Source organism: Tupaia chinensis, unplaced genomic scaffold (genome assembly GCF_000334495.1).
Source record: "Tupaia chinensis unplaced genomic scaffold, TupChi_1.0 Scaffold000402_1, whole genome shotgun sequence".
NCBI lineage: Eukaryota > Metazoa > Chordata > Mammalia > Scandentia > Tupaiidae > Tupaia > Tupaia belangeri.
The window spans coordinates 3,700,148-3,722,195 of record NW_006159904.1 but is presented as its reverse complement, the minus strand read 5'-3'; the positions used below and the strand labels follow the sequence as shown (position 1 = coordinate 3,722,195).

The 22,048-nt window shown below is 37.1% G+C and overlaps 1 protein-coding gene and 2 pseudogenes across 1 annotated transcript in view; all 3 read left to right on the top strand.

Annotated features, from left to right (window-relative positions):
• LHFPL6 (LHFPL tetraspan subfamily member 6) overlaps nt 1-22,048 on the top strand; it is a 300,253-nt gene that overhangs the window by 26,004 nt on the left and 252,201 nt on the right. The gene's annotated exons all lie outside the window — the stretch shown is intronic.
• LOC114008841 (uncharacterized) lies at nt 3,545-3,664 on the top strand (annotated as a pseudogene).
• Nucleotides 9,823-9,942, top strand: LOC114008840 (uncharacterized; annotated as a pseudogene).

The following is a 22,048-nucleotide window of genomic DNA, read 5'->3' as shown; positions in this document are numbered from 1 at the left end:
TTTTTTTTTTTTTTGGAGAGGTTTTTTCGCTATAGGGCGCGTGCGCTCACCAGACAGACAGAGAGAGACATAGAAACAGAAAGCGAGAAATCACCCCCCAGAGGGAATGGTCACACCGCAATGCCTTCTCCTCCATTCTCCTCTCAGGATCTTGGGCACGCACACACATGCGCCCGGCGTGAGTTTTAAGTCACCGGGTCCAGGATGTGAACCGCGGTCAACTACGTGGGAGTTCAGCAACATAGCCATTACGCTAACTGCTGGTTATCCCCCCCCCCAACTAACTATTGATACTAGACATTGCTCCATGGTGTAGTGGAGAGAGCAAGATTAATAAGCACATAAAAATTAATGAATCATCTGAATAATATGAAATGTGATATGCTGTATACCCACCACAGGCAGGACATGTTCATTAGCAATTTTTATTCTATCATTATAAGGTAATGCTGGCCCTACTTTACAGATGAGAAAGCTGAGGTGTAGAGTTGTGAGGAGTATACAGCAAACTAGGAGCTGAGCTATAATTCAAACACACATCAGGTAGGTCTAAATATTTCTTCTCACCCTCAGACACAGTTGAATTGTAGCAAAGCTGTGCATCTTCTCTCAAAAGACACTTCACTTCGCTCTGGAGTGATCAGAGAAGGCACTATGGACACATTTGTAGGTCTTGAACTAGGCTCGGGAAACTATTACTTGAAAAGTAGGAAATAGAGGGAAAATATTTTAAACCTCTTTTTAAAAATATTTTATAAGTAACTTCTATAAAGTTATAAAATGATTATTAGCCTACTCATAAATATTAATATTAGAAAGGCTTTACTAGATGCAAGATTATTTTCAATGTCTTTTTTGTGGTACAAAGTAGAATAAAGATATGCTGTCATGTAAAACTTATGCATTTAAATAAAAAGTATTTTGTAGGGGCCAGCAGGTGACATGGTGGTTAAGGCGCTGGACTCCCATGTGCCAACTGTGGTTCGAGTTCCAGACCTGTCAGCTTGAAAATCGTGCTGGGTGCATGTGCATGTATGCCCAAAAATCCTAAGAAGAGAATGGAAGAACAGGGATTGCAATGTGGTCATTCCCTGCCAATGGGTGATTTCTCATTTTTCCTCTCACTGTCTGACTTTGTCACTTTCTGGATGAGTGTAGGCACCCTATGCCAAAAATCTAATAAAAAAAAGAAGTTTGTAATAGTTATGTTATATTTTTAAAGGACTTAAAAAAAAATCCTAACTTTCAAGCTCAGAAATTTTCTGTCCACTACCATGGTTGCTTTTCCGTAGATGCAAATAATCTATATGATAATTATTAATCCCTTAAAATTATTCTTAGTCTATATTTTCATTAATTCCTTCAAGTATTCTCTAGCTCCAGAATAAACCCAGGTGAGAATTTCTTTTTAAAATAAATATATAAAACAGATATTTTCCTTTTAAAAGCTAAGATATATTAATATATACTCACATTTAAATAGTAAAATCTAGGAATTTATTTTAGATCTTTTTTTGTCTTGTTTTGTTTTGTTTCTTAATAGAAATAGAAGTACTTAAACAAAAATCTGGTCTCCATTGTCACACATAGAAGAAAATCTCTATCAAATTTGTTTTGCATCAAAATATTGTGTTTAGATCTATGGGCCCAGCCTTGGTGTAGGCAGTAATGTACTGATCTGCAGCGCCAGTGTCACATAACTTACCATAGGTTTGGGTCCCAGGTCAATCTGAAACACACTAGGCCTCATTGTGCCTGAGATCCTGACAAGAGGGAGAGCTGGGGCAAGGGGATCATGGCATGATGAGACACTGCGAAGGGCACCTGTCTCTCTCTCTCTTTCTTGTCATGTGTTTCCTCTCTCTCTCACATGAAAGAAATAAACTTTAGAAAATATTTTTAGAATCTTGTATTTAAAAAACAGAAGAAGTTAGATTTTTTTGATTAGGTTACAAAAACAGTATGCAATGCATTTAGATTCTGTCCTGGTCTTTTTTTTTTTTTTTTTTTTTTTTTCTTCTTCTTCTTTATGTGAACATAAACGGGGAAATTTGCTGTTGTTAGACATTAGATTGTGTATCTCACCTTTAACCTCAATAACATTATTCATTACTTTCCCGTGAATTCTGATCCCTTTGCCCGTAGCCTTGTGACCTGGTTGCTCAAGACCATGTGACTGTGGCTGGTCTGGGGAGGGAGAAACTAATGATCACTGACTGAAGTCTCCCACAAATCCTGCTACTTGGGGAAGAAGACAGCCTTTTTCCACCAGTTTTTGATGGTTTGATACAAGTTCATAAGGTTATATTTGGCTATTGGTGCAACAGATGAGGCTGAAAGCATAAGGTGATCAAAGTAAAAAGAGAATAGGACAGACAGGAAAAGAGTGGAGGAGGGAAAGGACAGCCAAAACATTTTAGACCAGAACAGAAGGACGATAAGTGGGCAAGCTTACTTTGTACAGAAAATTGAACTGTGTGTGTTTTCCTTTTCACCCACAGAAATTAGGGATAAAGCTTTCTCTTAAAGAGAGGTTTTTGAGCAATATGAGCTGTACATACTGTACATTACTGCGAAGAAGAGTTAAACCTCTAAATTAGAGCTAATTTCACAGAAGATCTATGCTGAGTCCTGCATTTGTGTTTGTAACTATATTTCTGGAAAGAAGTCTGAGACTTTCTCAGGTTCCCAGGAGAACTATGATGCACAAATACACTCACACAAAGTTAGAAAGCACACGATTACAACTCAGCCTCAGATGAGTATCTCTTTAGACTGTTCTGTCTTAAATAATTCATTTCATATTTGATTGTATTCATGTTTAGATGAGTTTCAAGTATTTCTATGAAATCTTACTGTTTTGCTGATTATTATTTATGTAGAACACAACTGCAATTTTAGGCATTCCTTGCCCTGTGATATAATGTCTTTATCTAGTTCATGTCTTTTCCCCCTGATTTAATTGTTACATTTAAACACTTTCACATTTGTGGCCACCAACAATGATAGAAATAATTCTTTGGACTTATTATTATTTTTTTGAGAGAGCTTTTTTTCGCTATAGGGTGCGTGCACTCGCCAGACAGACAGAGAGAGACATAGAGACAGAAAGCGAGAAATCACCCCCCAGGGGGGATGGTCATGCTGCAATCCCTTCTCCTCCATTCTCCTCTTGGGATCTTGGGCATGCACGCACACGCGTCCGGCGTGAGTTCTAAGCCACCGGGTTCAGGATGTGAACCACGGCTGACTACGTGGGAATCCAGTGACAAAGCCATTACGCTAACTGCTGGTTCCCTGGACTTATTTTTGATGTAAGGTATCTTTTGAGATTTTCTGAAAAGGGTAAACTTGTCTGAAATTTAGACTGCATGAAATAGTTCATTTTTTCATTGTTTATGCTTTTGATTGAGTAATTATATGACTATACTAATGGGAATTTAAGAATTCTTGGTTACTGAATCTGATTTCATAAGGTCATCAGACCATTGCCATGGGTAAGAGAAATTATAAGATTTTCTTTACTTTAAAAGATAACCTCACTAGCTTTGTGCAGTGGCAGTATTGTAGCCAATGAGGTTTATCCGAGGCACGATTATTGCTAATTGAAAAGATAACCTCACTTAGACTCTTGCCTTAAATACTCACAAATACACATATATGTATATACACACTGTTGCTATCAGACTGATAGTTGATACTATAGATAAAACTATCCTGTATCTGCTAGAGCTTCAGTTATGATTAAATCATCATTGCCACAAATGCTGATTATATGGCCCTTTTATTATGATTTCTTCATACACATTTCCACTTTTTCTTTCCATTTTTTCATGAATTCTGCTGAATATTTTAAAATAACATAAATCTTCTCAGGGATAAGGTAAGATTTCAATTATCTGGACTTTGTGAGTTTGTGATTTGGAGTGTAAAATAATTCATCGAAAGAAGTACAAGCTTCCTTTGCATCGAGTCACCAAAGCCTGCCAAGAATATACATGGAAATGGAATAGGCAAGACAAAGAAGGATTTGCTCCTGTTTATTACTGATAGATCCCATAGCAGTGTGGCTTCCTGTTTGTTACCGAGAGTTGGCAAACACCGTCTGTGCAGCATGGAATCATATTTTAGGAGGGCTTTGGAGTCAGTGGGTCTTTATTTCAAACCTCTCTTTCTACTATTTAACCATATGTGCTTACCCTGATAGACCCGTCCTCAAAGCTGTTTTGAGGAATTTGGAATTTAACTTAATTTGATGGGATTGCACAAAATGTTTAAGCATGGTCAAATTATTATTTTTTAGGGGCAGTTTTATGTACTTATATTCATTCGCTATATATCAATACAGTACACAAAATGAGATTTTCCATCCAGAATACACTGTATATTGGCTTAATCAAGGATATTACCATACATGTTATAGTCAACAAATAATTTTCCATTTCTTGTTTTGCATATATTTTGCTTTTTTGTTTTTCCTCCCTACCTCTCCCTCCCCACCCTCTACCATTTCCCGCCCTCCTTCCACATTGTCTCTGGTATCTACAGTTGTTTTCCATGCCTCTCCTCCCCACATTTTATTAATTCATTAAAGATCTTAATTAATCTAAAAACTTTCAATAGCAGACACAGCTGCTATATACTTATCTATGAACACATGACTGACTTTAGGCCTAAGCCTCAGTGAGTAAAGTGAACATACTATAAAGTAGCACCTACCTGGGTCTATACAGCTTACTGCTGTCATTAAATAGGTATTTTTTAAACACATTTTTTTAATTTCAAGAGAAACAGTTTTAGTTTTAATAAACCAAACTCAAAACATTTCAAGACTTAAAGTCAGAAAAAAGGTTAAGATTTAGTTCAAATAGTAGGCGGGTGAAACTATCAACAATTCAAGAGAAGAAAATCTTTAAATATGGAAAACAAAGCATGGAAGAAAATCAGTCATAAAATTCTATTTCATCAGTTCAGTCTCATGTAATTAATCTCTCTTCTATTTAATTTGTAGTGTTACTGGGGTCTGATCTTTCCATTTAAACTTTGGAAGTTAACATTCAACTTTGGACTTGTCCCGACCATGAGGTTGGCCATTTTCTTGGTTGTTTCTTGTACACTTATTTCGATGTGTCCCATTTTAGTTTCCCTGGTATAGCACACCCTCCAGCACTTTTTGGAGAGCTGACCTAGTGTTGGTATATTCTTTCAGGTTTTGTTTATCGGATAATGTTTTTGACTTTTTTTTTCCCATATGAAGGATAATCTTGGTAGGTATAGTATTCTTGATTGAAGTCATTTTTCACTTAGCACTTTGTATCTATTTCTCCATTCTTTCCTTGCTTGCATTGTTTCCGATGAGAGGTCCAATGTTATCCTGATGGGATACCTTTTGAAAGTAACTTGACGTTTCTCTCTTGCCAATTTTAGTATCTTGTTTCTGTCTGTGGTTTTGGTCAATCTGGCTATGATGTGCCTTGGAGGTCTTCTTTGGTTGATTCTTTGTGGGGTCCTTTGTATTTCTTGGATCTAGATATTTGAATACCTCTCTAGGTTTAAAAAGTTTTCTTCCAGAATTTCATGGAATAGATTATCAATGCCCTTATTAGTTTCTTCACCTTCTGGGATACCAATAATCTGGCTCTTTGGGCATTTAATGGTATCTAGTATTACTTGTATGTTATTATAATTTTGGGGGGCCATTTTCTCAGTCTTTTTGGTGAATTTTTCTAGGTCAGAGGTTCTATCTTCTACATCTGAGATTTGATCTTCTGCATGATCTAATCTGCTTTTAATACTTTTAAGGGAGGTTTCGATTTCCTGTAGTACAGCCTTCATCTCTAACAATTTTGTTTGATTCTTTTTTTATGATGTGTATTTCCTCTTTCAAATCGTTCAAGAACTTCCTCGCCTCCTGGAACTCATTGTCTCTCTTTTCCTGCATCTTCTAGAGTTTGTTGTCTCTCTTCTCTTACATTTCTGTTAGCTTCATCACTATGAATGCTTAAAATTCTTTATCTGACATTCCCATGAGTTCCCTTGTATTGCCTGTGGAGGATGAGGAGTTAATCTTTTTCCTTAGGAGAGAGATATTTTCTTGGTTTCTCATAATTTTTGTGTATCTGTGGTGGTTTCTGGTTATCTGATTGATTGCACCTTTTTTCCTAGACTTTGGAGTTAAATCTGAGCATTCAGAGTCATGCTGGAGGAGGTGACCTGCAATCTCTAAGCAGTATCGTTTTTCTCCCATTGTGCAACAGATTCAATGGAAATTGAGTATTAATCTGACCCTGAAGGTATTCAGATATTTAGCTACTGTGCAACTAGAACTATCTAGAAACTAAATGTGTGGATGCTGAGGAGAAAAATGAGAAGGATAAAAAAAGGAAAAGAAAAAAAAAAACAAAGGGAAAAAAGGTAAGAATTAGCAAGACAATAGAGTGACAGAGAGCTAAGAACTCTAAAAATTAAAAAATAAGTAAATCGAGAGATAGATGGAAAGAGATAGAGAGAATAAATAGGATACTCTCACCTGGCTCCATCTTGGGGGCAGGAGGGTGAAGTCTGGGTAGAAGGTCTTTAGTGGTCCTAATCCTTAAAAGGGCACTTAGAACTCAGATATAGATGGCTGGTGATTGGCTTGTCCTGACTTGATCTGGGGGACAGGAGAGTGAAGTCTGGGCAAAAAGTTTTCAGTGGTTCTAATTTAATCCATGGTAAAATTATTGTTATAGGGATCAGCAGATGGCATAATGATTACCTTGCTGGACTCCCACATAGCTGACCACGATTCAAGTCCTGGATCCGGTGACTTAAAACTCATGCAGGGCACATGTGCATGTGCCCAAAATCACGAGAGGAAAATGGAGAAGGTGTCAGGTACTAAGCAAAGGGCTAAAGATACATTGGTGAGCAAGTAGGTATGATCTCTGTTGTTATCTTCTTCTTTTTTATATCTGTTCAGAAGATATTTATTGGTAATTTTAAAGATCAGTAGTAAAAGACAGACTAGTACATTAGTACATAGTTTAAAACACTTTAGAAAAAAATATGATATTTTCTGTGACATAGAAATGGAATGTAATCACGTTCTATTCCATGGAATTTGTTTTATTATTTTTTGGACAAACTAAGCTTTTATTAGATAATGTGCTTCTTTTTTTTTTATTTTTACAGTTTTATTAGTTCTATACATTCAGGCACAGTATGTCACAACAGCTTGTAAAATGAATTTTTCCAGCATAAGTATACTGCACATCAGTCCAGTCAAAGACATTATCATATATATTATCATCAGTAGTCTACTTTTCATGTCACTTAAAAGTCTTGCCTATTTTTCTCCTTGGTTCCCTTCGTCTCATCTTCCCTCACTTTCCACCCTCCTCCCACACTGTCTCTGGTATCCACAGTCATTCTCTATGCGTCTGTTTGCTTCAGTCTTTCAGTTTCTAATATAGTGTGCAGACATTCAGTATATATTAAGTGGGGACATATAATGTCTCTCTTTCATAGTTGGGCTTGCTTCGCTCAGCAGTAAATCTCCCATAGTCGTCCACTTTCTTCAACTGCTAGGATCTTGTTTTTTTATGGCTGAGTAATAGTCCATAGTATATATGTGCCACTTTTTCAATCCATTCCTTCTATTCATGGACATTTGGGTTGATTCCCTGTCTTAGCAATTGTAAATAATGCTGAAATAAACATGGATGGGCAAACACTTTTCTGAGTATTTTCCTATCCTTTGGGTAGAAAACCAGGAGTGGAATATTTTGATCATATGGTAGTTATCATTGTAGATCTTCGGAAACCTCCATATTGTTCTACACAGTGGCTGTACTAATTTATGTTCCCACATTGCTGAAGGTTATTGATTTTTAATTAGTATGAAAACCAGTATGGGACCAGCAGTTAGCGTAATGGCTATGTCGCTGGACTCCCAAGTAGTCGACCGTGGTTTGCGTCCCGGACCCAGTGGCTTAAAACTCACGCTGGGCACGTGTGTCTGCGTCCCCAAGATCTCAAGAGGAGAATGGAGGAGAAGGGATTGCGACATGGCCATCCCCCCTGGGGGTGATTTCTCGCTATCTGTTTCTCTCTGTCTGTCTGGCGAATGCACGCGCCCTATAGCAAAAACCTCTCCAAAAAAACAAAAACCAAAAACCAAAAAACAAAACCCCAAGTGTGAAAAATGCTTTTTAATACCAACAAAAATGGTGAACTGTTTAGGCTGGAGGAAGAATGATGTAGGGAATGAGTGAGTTTTTTCCTTGTTTTTTTTTTTTTTTTTTTTTTTTTTTCTTCTTCTTCTTTATGTGAACATAAACGGGGAAATTTGCTGTTGTTAGACATTAGATTGTGTATCTCACCTTTAACCTCAATAACATTATTCATTACTTTCCCGTGAATTCTGATCCCTTTGCCCGTAGCCTTGTGACCTGGTTGCTCAAGACCATGTGACTGTGGCTGGTCTGGGGAGGGAGAAACTAATGATCACTGACTGAAGTCTCCCACAAATCCTGCTACTTGGGGAAGAAGACAGCCTTTTTCCACCAGTTTTTGATGGTTTGATACAAGTTCATAAGGTTATATTTGGCTATTGGTGCAACAGATGAGGCTGAAAGCATAAGGTGATCAAAGTAAAAAGAGAATAGGACAGACAGGAAAAGAGTGGAGGAGGGAAAGGACAGCCAAAACATTTTAGACCAGAACAGAAGGACGATAAGTGGGCAAGCTTACTTTGTACAGAAAATTGAACTGTGTGTGTTTTCCTTTTCACCCACAGAAATTAGGGATAAAGCTTTCTCTTAAAGAGAGGTTTTTGAGCAATATGAGCTGTACATACTGTACATTACTGCGAAGAAGAGTTAAACCTCTAAATTAGAGCTAATTTCACAGAAGATCTATGCTGAGTCCTGCATTTGTGTTTGTAACTATATTTCTGGAAAGAAGTCTGAGACTTTCTCAGGTTCCCAGGAGAACTATGATGCACAAATACACTCACACAAAGTTAGAAAGCACACGATTACAACTCAGCCTCAGATGAGTATCTCTTTAGACTGTTCTGTCTTAAATAATTCATTTCATATTTGATTGTATTCATGTTTAGATGAGTTTCAAGTATTTCTATGAAATCTTACTGTTTTGCTGATTATTATTTATGTAGAACACAACTGCAATTTTAGGCATTCCTTGCCCTGTGATATAATGTCTTTATCTAGTTCATGTCTTTTCCCCCTGATTTAATTGTTACATTTAAACACTTTCACATTTGTGGCCACCAACAATGATAGAAATAATTCTTTGGACTTATTATTATTTTTTTGAGAGAGCTTTTTTTCGCTATAGGGTGCGTGCACTCGCCAGACAGACAGAGAGAGACATAGAGACAGAAAGCGAGAAATCACCCCCCAGGGGGGATGGTCATGCTGCAATCCCTTCTCCTCCATTCTCCTCTTGGGATCTTGGGCATGCACGCACACGCGTCCGGCGTGAGTTCTAAGCCACCGGGTTCAGGATGTGAACCACGGCTGACTACGTGGGAATCCAGTGACAAAGCCATTACGCTAACTGCTGGTTCCCTGGACTTATTTTTGATGTAAGGTATCTTTTGAGATTTTCTGAAAAGGGTAAACTTGTCTGAAATTTAGACTGCATGAAATAGTTCATTTTTTCATTGTTTATGCTTTTGATTGAGTAATTATATGACTATACTAATGGGAATTTAAGAATTCTTGGTTACTGAATCTGATTTCATAAGGTCATCAGACCATTGCCATGGGTAAGAGAAATTATAAGATTTTCTTTACTTTAAAAGATAACCTCACTAGCTTTGTGCAGTGGCAGTATTGTAGCCAATGAGGTTTATCCGAGGCACGATTATTGCTAATTGAAAAGATAACCTCACTTAGACTCTTGCCTTAAATACTCACAAATACACATATATGTATATACACACTGTTGCTATCAGACTGATAGTTGATACTATAGATAAAACTATCCTGTATCTGCTAGAGCTTCAGTTATGATTAAATCATCATTGCCACAAATGCTGATTATATGGCCCTTTTATTATGATTTCTTCATACACATTTCCACTTTTTCTTTCCATTTTTTCATGAATTCTGCTGAATATTTTAAAATAACATAAATCTTCTCAGGGATAAGGTAAGATTTCAATTATCTGGACTTTGTGAGTTTGTGATTTGGAGTGTAAAATAATTCATCGAAAGAAGTACAAGCTTCCTTTGCATCGAGTCACCAAAGCCTGCCAAGAATATACATGGAAATGGAATAGGCAAGACAAAGAAGGATTTGCTCCTGTTTATTACTGATAGATCCCATAGCAGTGTGGCTTCCTGTTTGTTACCGAGAGTTGGCAAACACCGTCTGTGCAGCATGGAATCATATTTTAGGAGGGCTTTGGAGTCAGTGGGTCTTTATTTCAAACCTCTCTTTCTACTATTTAACCATATGTGCTTACCCTGATAGACCCGTCCTCAAAGCTGTTTTGAGGAATTTGGAATTTAACTTAATTTGATGGGATTGCACAAAATGTTTAAGCATGGTCAAATTATTATTTTTTAGGGGCAGTTTTATGTACTTATATTCATTCGCTATATATCAATACAGTACACAAAATGAGATTTTCCATCCAGAATACACTGTATATTGGCTTAATCAAGGATATTACCATACATGTTATAGTCAACAAATAATTTTCCATTTCTTGTTTTGCATATATTTTGCTTTTTTGTTTTTCCTCCCTACCTCTCCCTCCCCACCCTCTACCATTTCCCGCCCTCCTTCCACATTGTCTCTGGTATCTACAGTTGTTTTCCATGCCTCTCCTCCCCACATTTTATTAATTCATTAAAGATCTTAATTAATCTAAAAACTTTCAATAGCAGACACAGCTGCTATATACTTATCTATGAACACATGACTGACTTTAGGCCTAAGCCTCAGTGAGTAAAGTGAACATACTATAAAGTAGCACCTACCTGGGTCTATACAGCTTACTGCTGTCATTAAATAGGTATTTTTTAAACACATTTTTTTAATTTCAAGAGAAACAGTTTTAGTTTTAATAAACCAAACTCAAAACATTTCAAGACTTAAAGTCAGAAAAAAGGTTAAGATTTAGTTCAAATAGTAGGCGGGTGAAACTATCAACAATTCAAGAGAAGAAAATCTTTAAATATGGAAAACAAAGCATGGAAGAAAATCAGTCATAAAATTCTATTTCATCAGTTCAGTCTCATGTAATTAATCTCTCTTCTATTTAATTTGTAGTGTTACTGGGGTCTGATCTTTCCATTTAAACTTTGGAAGTTAACATTCAACTTTGGACTTGTCCCGACCATGAGGTTGGCCATTTTCTTGGTTGTTTCTTGTACACTTATTTCGATGTGTCCCATTTTAGTTTCCCTGGTATAGCACACCCTCCAGCACTTTTTGGAGAGCTGACCTAGTGTTGGTATATTCTTTCAGGTTTTGTTTATCGGATAATGTTTTTGACTTTTTTTTTCCCATATGAAGGATAATCTTGGTAGGTATAGTATTCTTGATTGAAGTCATTTTTCACTTAGCACTTTGTATCTATTTCTCCATTCTTTCCTTGCTTGCATTGTTTCCGATGAGAGGTCCAATGTTATCCTGATGGGATACCTTTTGAAAGTAACTTGACGTTTCTCTCTTGCCAATTTTAGTATCTTGTTTCTGTCTGTGGTTTTGGTCAATCTGGCTATGATGTGCCTTGGAGGTCTTCTTTGGTTGATTCTTTGTGGGGTCCTTTGTATTTCTTGGATCTAGATATTTGAATACCTCTCTAGGTTTAAAAAGTTTTCTTCCAGAATTTCATGGAATAGATTATCAATGCCCTTATTAGTTTCTTCACCTTCTGGGATACCAATAATCTGGCTCTTTGGGCATTTAATGGTATCTAGTATTACTTGTATGTTATTATAATTTTGGGGGGCCATTTTCTCAGTCTTTTTGGTGAATTTTTCTAGGTCAGAGGTTCTATCTTCTACATCTGAGATTTGATCTTCTGCATGATCTAATCTGCTTTTAATACTTTTAAGGGAGGTTTCGATTTCCTGTAGTACAGCCTTCATCTCTAACAATTTTGTTTGATTCTTTTTTTATGATGTGTATTTCCTCTTTCAAATCGTTCAAGAACTTCCTCGCCTCCTGGAACTCATTGTCTCTCTTTTCCTGCATCTTCTAGAGTTTGTTGTCTCTCTTCTCTTACATTTCTGTTAGCTTCATCACTATGAATGCTTAAAATTCTTTATCTGACATTCCCATGAGTTCCCTTGTATTGCCTGTGGAGGATGAGGAGTTAATCTTTTTCCTTAGGAGAGAGATATTTTCTTGGTTTCTCATAATTTTTGTGTATCTGTGGTGGTTTCTGGTTATCTGATTGATTGCACCTTTTTTCCTAGACTTTGGAGTTAAATCTGAGCATTCAGAGTCATGCTGGAGGAGGTGACCTGCAATCTCTAAGCAGTATCGTTTTTCTCCCATTGTGCAACAGATTCAATGGAAATTGAGTATTAATCTGACCCTGAAGGTATTCAGATATTTAGCTACTGTGCAACTAGAACTATCTAGAAACTAAATGTGTGGATGCTGAGGAGAAAAATGAGAAGGATAAAAAAAGGAAAAGAAAAAAAAAAACAAAGGGAAAAAAGGTAAGAATTAGCAAGACAATAGAGTGACAGAGAGCTAAGAACTCTAAAAATTAAAAAATAAGTAAATCGAGAGATAGATGGAAAGAGATAGAGAGAATAAATAGGATACTCTCACCTGGCTCCATCTTGGGGGCAGGAGGGTGAAGTCTGGGTAGAAGGTCTTTAGTGGTCCTAATCCTTAAAAGGGCACTTAGAACTCAGATATAGATGGCTGGTGATTGGCTTGTCCTGACTTGATCTGGGGGACAGGAGAGTGAAGTCTGGGCAAAAAGTTTTCAGTGGTTCTAATTTAATCCATGGTAAAATTATTGTTATAGGGATCAGCAGATGGCATAATGATTACCTTGCTGGACTCCCACATAGCTGACCACGATTCAAGTCCTGGATCCGGTGACTTAAAACTCATGCAGGGCACATGTGCATGTGCCCAAAATCACGAGAGGAAAATGGAGAAGGTGTCAGGTACTAAGCAAAGGGCTAAAGATACATTGGTGAGCAAGTAGGTATGATCTCTGTTGTTATCTTCTTCTTTTTTATATCTGTTCAGAAGATATTTATTGGTAATTTTAAAGATCAGTAGTAAAAGACAGACTAGTACATTAGTACATAGTTTAAAACACTTTAGAAAAAAATATGATATTTTCTGTGACATAGAAATGGAATGTAATCACGTTCTATTCCATGGAATTTGTTTTATTATTTTTTGGACAAACTAAGCTTTTATTAGATAATGTGCTTCTTTTTTTTTTATTTTTACAGTTTTATTAGTTCTATACATTCAGGCACAGTATGTCACAACAGCTTGTAAAATGAATTTTTCCAGCATAAGTATACTGCACATCAGTCCAGTCAAAGACATTATCATATATATTATCATCAGTAGTCTACTTTTCATGTCACTTAAAAGTCTTGCCTATTTTTCTCCTTGGTTCCCTTCGTCTCATCTTCCCTCACTTTCCACCCTCCTCCCACACTGTCTCTGGTATCCACAGTCATTCTCTATGCGTCTGTTTGCTTCAGTCTTTCAGTTTCTAATATAGTGTGCAGACATTCAGTATATATTAAGTGGGGACATATAATGTCTCTCTTTCATAGTTGGGCTTGCTTCGCTCAGCAGTAAATCTCCCATAGTCGTCCACTTTCTTCAACTGCTAGGATCTTGTTTTTTTATGGCTGAGTAATAGTCCATAGTATATATGTGCCACTTTTTCAATCCATTCCTTCTATTCATGGACATTTGGGTTGATTCCCTGTCTTAGCAATTGTAAATAATGCTGAAATAAACATGGATGGGCAAACACTTTTCTGAGTATTTTCCTATCCTTTGGGTAGAAAACCAGGAGTGGAATATTTTGATCATATGGTAGTTATCATTGTAGATCTTCGGAAACCTCCATATTGTTCTACACAGTGGCTGTACTAATTTATGTTCCCACATTGCTGAAGGTTATTGATTTTTAATTAGTATGAAAACCAGTATGGGACCAGCAGTTAGCGTAATGGCTATGTCGCTGGACTCCCAAGTAGTCGACCGTGGTTTGCGTCCCGGACCCAGTGGCTTAAAACTCACGCTGGGCACGTGTGTCTGCGTCCCCAAGATCTCAAGAGGAGAATGGAGGAGAAGGGATTGCGACATGGCCATCCCCCCTGGGGGTGATTTCTCGCTATCTGTTTCTCTCTGTCTGTCTGGCGAATGCACGCGCCCTATAGCAAAAACCTCTCCAAAAAAACAAAAACCAAAAACCAAAAAACAAAACCCCAAGTGTGAAAAATGCTTTTTAATACCAACAAAAATGGTGAACTGTTTAGGCTGGAGGAAGAATGATGTAGGGAATGAGTGAGGATTCAGTGGATACTCTGTGTTGAATCCTTTAGTATTCCTGAGCACTAGGACTGAGATCACTGAATATATATGATCAGCTCAGATTCTGATCTGCTACTGGGCAGCAAAACAAGCATCTTCCTGTAGAGGCTGCACTGGCCTCCACCCAAACTAGACACTATGAACATTAGGGGTCATGGGAATAGAAGGAGCTAGAGCTTGGAGCATCTGTGATGGGCAAGGAGTAGTTTTGACTCATGCATTATGCAGAAGGAAAATGAAATACAAATATAAAAACAATTTCATAGTACTTTTCAAACTTAATATGTAAGGTAAAAATATTCTGCTATGGAATTGAGAGAAAGCTATCAATGCTAGTTGAGAACTGCAACTTTGGATATGATTTGATTTGAGTTAGATTTTAAATTCATATATGCAGTTATGTATGGTATTTTGCTTTACTTACGTAGTTTTTTTTTTTTTTTTTATAGACTGAATTGAAATTTACAGGTAGAAACAACATTTTCAGAACTGAGCAGGCCATTGTACTGGGTAAAATGAGCAACTGTGTTCTCTAAAAGACTGTGCAAGCTCACCCACTGTTCACATGCCACACCAGAGTGTTTTCTTGCTTAAGTTTACATCATATATCCTGTTCTGGGGTTTTAGACAGGCTATTTCAACTCTATATTGTTTTCTTCCAACATTTCGTAAGAGGCAATATTTCCCATTCGCTGCTGCAACAAAACCAAGAAAATGCATGGCACCCATTTAAAGAAAGAAATGGATGTCTATTTTTCTCTACCTAATGCTAGATTCACATACAAAATTTATTACATTTTGGCTCTTATGAGGTCTCAAATTGACAAAAAATAATAACTATCAATGATGTAACTTAGACCATTTCTTCTAATTCTTCCCATAGTGGAACAATATAGATAAAAGTGATATTAATAAGGTATTTTCATAACTCTAGAACAGAGATTGGCAGCATTCTCCTGTAAAGGACAAGATGATAAATATTTTTGGCTTTGTGGATCATAGATTTTTGTTAAAATGACTCAATACTGTCTTTGGAATGGGAAAGCAGCCATAGACAATTTGTAAATGAATGGGAGTGGTTTTGTTCCAATAAAACTTTATGTATTAAAATAGGTCACAGGCTCTGTCTTTGTCCACCCTGTTGCAGAATAGTGACAGGAAAACCATGGCCCTTGACCAAATCTGGCCTGAAGCTGTTTTTGTCTGACCATAGAGTTAAAAATAGTTTCCATATTTTCAAAGGGTAAAAAGAAAGACTAGTAGGTGGAGTGGAGGTTAAGGTGCTAGAATCCACATGGCCAGTTGTGCAGTTTGAGTCCCAGACCCAGAGGCTTGAAAATCACAGTGGGTGCGTGTAAATGTGTGCCCAAAATCTAGGGAGGAAAATGCAGGAAAAGGGATTGCTGCATGGCCATCTCCCATGGGGAGTGATTTTTCACTTTCCCTTTCCCTCTCTCTCTCTTTTTCTGTGTCTCTGGCAGGCACACACCTACTATAGCAAGAATTTTAAAAAGGAAGATAAGAAGGGAAGAGGAAGGGGATGATGGAAAGGGAATAAGGGAGAAGAGAAAGAGGAAACCTTATATGACTCACAAAGCTTAAAATTTTAGTTTGGACTTCCGTGGAAAACTTCTGTTGACTCTTGGTTTAAAAGATGAATTATTCTTTGATAATTTCAAGTTAGTGACTTGATTTTGTGCTCATTTTCTATTTTCCTGTGCTTACATTCTCAATAATATGAAGAAAGAATATTTATTAGTCCAGTAAAATTTTATTGATCATTTAGTCATTAAAGTATTCTTCTTTAATTTGGAGCCTGAAATTTGGAGTTTCCTGACCCATATTCAAGACTGAGCATGCACTATCTATGCCAACATCTTTTTAACAATTGTAAAGATTTTGATACTGGCAAAAAATAACACCTTATCATATTTTTCAGTGCCTAATGCGTGAAAGACACCATGCTAAGTGCTCAGACACATTCATCTCACAATTCTAGGAGACAAAGTATGATTATAAAGCACAATTTTAAGTCTAAAGAAAGCACAGAGAAGTTAAGTAACTCGTCTAAAATATCAGCCAAATAGTGTCAGAAATATGATTAAACCCTTGTTTTGGGCAAGTTCCCTAAATAGAGGTCACCTTTCATTTTCCCTCAGCACCTTTCAAAGTGAACTATTTTTGGGGGGGGAGGGGGGATATTTTTGCTATAGCATGTGTGTGCTTGCCAGGGAGAGAGAGAGAGACAGAAAACGATAAATTACCCCTGGGGGAATAACCATACTGCCATCCCTTTTCTTCCATTCTCCTCTCAGGATTTTGGGCATATGAGCACACACACACACACACACACACACACACACACATGTCTGGTATATTTCAAGCTGCCAGGTCCAGGACTTGAACCACAGTTGGCCCCCTGGGAATCCAGTGCCTTAACTACTATGCCACCTGCTGGCCTTTAAAGTGAACTTTTATCCTTTCTTAGTTAATCAGTCTTTATAACCTTTGGCAAGTGATGCCACAATAAATAAATAAAATATTTTGCAAATCAAGACTTGTTTACTTTCTCTCCCCTCCTTTTTTTTTTTTTTTTTTTTTGAGTTTATCTATTTATTTCTCCTGTGAGAGATAGACAACTCCCAACCTACACACAGATAACCTTAACTTTCTTCATACTGCAATCCACCGTTACTCTCAAACGGCCTGGTTAATGGGCATGCACTTGCCCAGTGTGTACAGGAGACTGAGGTATGTGAACCTTGGACCTTCTCATGTGGGTCCAGCATCACAGATGATTAAAATATTGTTATGCTACTGGCTGGCACCCAATTTCTGTTTTCCTGTGTTTTATTAATATTTCAAAATCATGTTTATAATTTAACAAGTAGAAAGATCAGTTGACTTGATAGAACTTAACAAAAAGAGAGGATTAGAAAATTAAGTCATATGTATATTGTTCTCCTGAACAACTAAAAACCATTTCTGGGACCAGCAATTGGTGTAATGGCTATGTCGTTAGACTCCCATGTAGTCCACTGTGGTTTGAGTCCCAGACCCAGTGCCTTAAACTCATGCTGGATGTGTGTGCGTGCGTGCTGGGGTTCCTGAGAGGAGAATGGAGGAGAAGGGATTGTGGCATGGCCATCCTCTCTGGGGGGTGATTTCTCGCTTTCTGTCCCTCTGTCTCTCTCTGTCCGTAGAGCGCATGCACCCTATAGCAAAAACCTATCAAAAAAATTTTTTTTTCTACTCTTAAAGAGGGTGAGAATTCCATTTGAAGATTTTCTCCCCCCTTTTTCTTTCTAGTCTTTCCAACAGAAAAAATAATATTTTTGGCACTTTGAACTTGAGAGGCACGAACTTGCTATAAAAATGCTGTTTCTCAAGTTTCTGGAAATCCTTTCTGTATTTGTTTGAATTTGTGTTTCAGATATATTTTAGGGTATAATAGTTTAAAAATTGAATTAAAATATAAACAAAACGGCCTTATTGCTTTTGCATTGATTTAGTGACCTTTAAGTTGCACAGAACTTCTGGTCATGTTGTTATTCTCCATGTGACAACCATGAGCTGGTTGGCTCAGGGTTGCCCATGAACAGTGAGTTGGAACCCTCTCTTCCTGGGAGCCCCAGTGGTGGCTGGAGCAGTGAGGCAACAGGACTGGAATTTGCTCACTTCAGAGTGATAATTTTCATGCAAATAGTTCTCAGATTTACAAAAGAAGGGCTTGTCAGCCTCAGACTTTCAAACTGACTGGACCAGGAATTTACAGTTCTACTGTCATACACAGAATATTCTTTTATGACAGTCAAATGTTCATTCAGAAATAACCCAGTTAATCCAGACTTAAAAGTACCTGTGCTAATCCCACCAAAATTGTTTTGAAATTACTAGTCATTTTCTACTAGTTTCTAGTAAAATTAACCCCACTATTCCCACCAAAATCCCTTCAAAACTACTAGCTATTTTCTACTAGAAACTGCTAGTCATCTCTCTCTGATCATTTCTTCCTTGGTCAGTGGCTTGTTTTCTACTGTTTGATGGTCATTGCCAGCATCCTATCTTATTTTAAAACTATACAAATATAAAAACCACAGCACCAAAATTGTAGTTGGAGCTTCATTTTGCTCTATTTAAGAACCATATTGTCATATGTAATTTGCAATAAACTTGAACACAAAATGAGTTAAAAACAAGCTTTCTTTGTGCATACTGTGTTTAGAAATGAAACTCTTTGATAAAAACTACATTTTTTAAAAAGAATACTTTATCATTCCTTAATAGGATATATTATAATTTAATTGGTCTCTTCTGTTTTCTCCTTGGTTTATCTTGTTCTTGGATATGAGATGAACTGGATGGCATGCTTATTTCAAGATAGTTTGGTTTTTATTCTAAGCAGATGGTATCTTTGAAGCCACGGTGGTCATTTTGATCTTTGGAGTATTCTTCTTTCCTTTTTTTTAAAAAAATCTTTGGAGTATTCTTAGAACACTGGAATGTGGAAGAGGTATTATTCCAGGGTGGTTCATCTGTGAGAATACAGTCTTCAATTTATTGCTCTTTATATATATTTCACTTATTATTGATGAACGTTCTCTATAAAGATATTGATATATAATACCTTGCTTGGTTAGCAATTTTTTTTTTTTTAGAGGTTTTCGCTATAGGGCGCGTGCGCTCGCCAGACAGACAGAGAGAGACATAGAGACAGAAAGCAAGAAATCACCCCCCAGGGGGCATGGTAACGCCGCAATCCCTTCTCCTCCATTCTCCTCTCGGGATCTTGGGCACGCACGCACACGCGCCCGGCGTGAGATTTAAGCCACCGGGTCCGAGACGCGAACTGCGGTCGACTACGTGGGAGTCCAGCGACATAGCCATTACACTAACTGCTGGTTCCCCTTGGTTAGCATTTTTAAAGTTTGTTACATTAGACTTAATACACTACTTCAATTTACCTATGAAAATTGTTCATTGGCAAAAAATGGAAGTAGCATTTTTGACCCTTTACACAGAAAACACTACTTAAATAAACAGACTTAACTCTTTCAAGAGCTTTTCTATTTCCTAAAGTCCAAACTCAATTTGCTTAACCATGGTTAGATTTGTATATTTCCCAAAGGCAGCAAAAGTTGTGTAATATCACAGTACATTTTGATGGGTTCTTATTTGGTGCCACAATATTTCTTTTCGATATACAGCTCGCCTCTAGATAAGGTGGTTACAGGTGATGTATTATAAGCAGGATCAAAGGCCTTTATCTAGTGCTCATGAGCTTTATTCTATATGGACCACTTACTGAACTTTGGGAATATGAAAATGCACAGGTATTTGTTATTCTGTCCCAGTATGGTTGACAGTCTGGATGGAATTGATATAGATAGATAGATAGATAGCTGGATAGATAGATAGATAGATATTTAATATTTTTCCCCTTATTGCCTCTATTTGGAAGGAATCCAAAAAGATCACCTTGTTTAATCCTGGCAGTAGACTTTACCATTTTTTAATCACAGTCCTCATTAATCACCTTATACTTATAATGATATGTTAGGTGCTACATTCAGAATATACTAAATAGAATTTATCCCCAACCTTGGCAACTGATCTGCTGATTTGGCCAAATCTGTACTATATTTCTTAAAAACACAAAGCAAAGCATAACAAAATAAAACAAGTGTCCAAAGGAAAAGAGCTTAAAATCTTCTGGATTTAATGACTGTAAGAAGCCTTCCAGTGCAACAGCCATAGCAGCCCATGCTTATCGAGTGCTCACCATGGGCCTGACATGATATTAGGAGGCTTATATGCCTAGTGCATGATTTTGATTGCCTTTAGGGACTGTACCTGTGTCATTCTCTTATGATAGCTCTACAGGATAGTGTCTCTTACCCTTATTTTACAAGAAAAAGGCAGAGGCTCTGAGGAGAAAAGGAATACACTGTACTTCATTCTTAATTTTGTTTCCAATCCCCTGAGTTAGCTATTATACTTTATAACCTGAAATCATGAATATAATCTGTTACCCTAGCAGGAATAATAAAATACAGAGACATGACAATGGCTTAATAAAGATCTGATGAGGAGCAAAAACTTCCCAATCACCTTAAGAAATGCTGCTCCCAGGAAAGTAGAAATTATGTTCCAAGTCCCATGCCTCCACTTTGCCTGTCTGTTTTATTCTTATTAAGCCAAGAAGGCATTAAAATATGCAACAGTGCTGCTCTTAAGAACACCTCTGTACTGCTGACTTGTAAGCTTTCACCCTCTAAGAATACTTCTGGTCCCTTGTCTCATTATCTAACACCTATACTGAACTGTGTAAGTCACTTGTCAACCCACCGGACTCATTTATTCCAGTCGCTTAGGAATATGTTTGCCTTTTTCCTCTGCACAAGATACCCTTCTGTATTTTGTTTCTGTCATCAGCAGATTCGGTGACTTGAAGGAGCATGGACTATCACGGAAGGGATTTTCTTATTTGATCCATCTTTCTACTTTTTTTTCTTTCTTTTCTTAAAATCTTTTTATTAGATCTCTTTTTAAAAAATATTTTTATACTTTAAAACTTTCATTATGATTTCTGATATACATACAATCAATGTATATATTTGTGGGCAATGGGATGGATTTTAAGGCTTGTAGATAGCATGCAATAATCAAATCCAGTTATATCCATATTCACCTTCTTCAGTATTGAAAAATACTTTATGTTGTGTTTATAAAATCTTTATCATTTAAACTTATTGAAATTTCAGCTCACCTTTCTTTATTTTTAGTTTGTCTTGATAGCTAATTTTTAATTTATTTAGTCCTGAATTTTAAAAAGCCATTTTTATCATTGTTTTTCTGAATAATTCAGAGATGCTGTGTGTGTGTGTGTGTGTGTGTGTGTTTCTCCAATAATATTGCCCCCACGCCCTTTGTGAGTCATTTAATGAGGAATTTAAAAAAATTACTCTTATTGCATTCATTATCAGCTAGCAGTCATCAGCTCTCTGCATACAGTATTTTTTCTTTGAATACCCTCTATTTCCCCTCTGTGAGGAATTTATTCTCCTCTTGCTGCGTGGGGACAAATTATGTTCATAACAGCCATTAATGATAATAGGAAGAGTGTGTAAATCTTTGATGCATTGAAAACGGAATGGTGCCCTGGTGGGTCTTTTTCTCTATCTTACTTTACCAGATTTTGTTTGGCAGCATGTGCTATATGAACTGTCTTTCCTCATATTTTCCCCTTTATTGCATGTACATGGTGTACACACACACAGACTACACACACGTGTGCGCACACACGCACACACAGCATGATACGTATTACCCTGGATGAAGATTTTTCTTTATTTGTGGGTTTCCCCGTGAGGGCAGGAACTGATTCGGTTATTGCTTCTCTACGTGTTTAATGCTGAGTATAATGCACTGACCATCATGAGTGCTCAGTACGATTTTACTGCCTAAAGGAATGAATGAGTGGATGAACAAG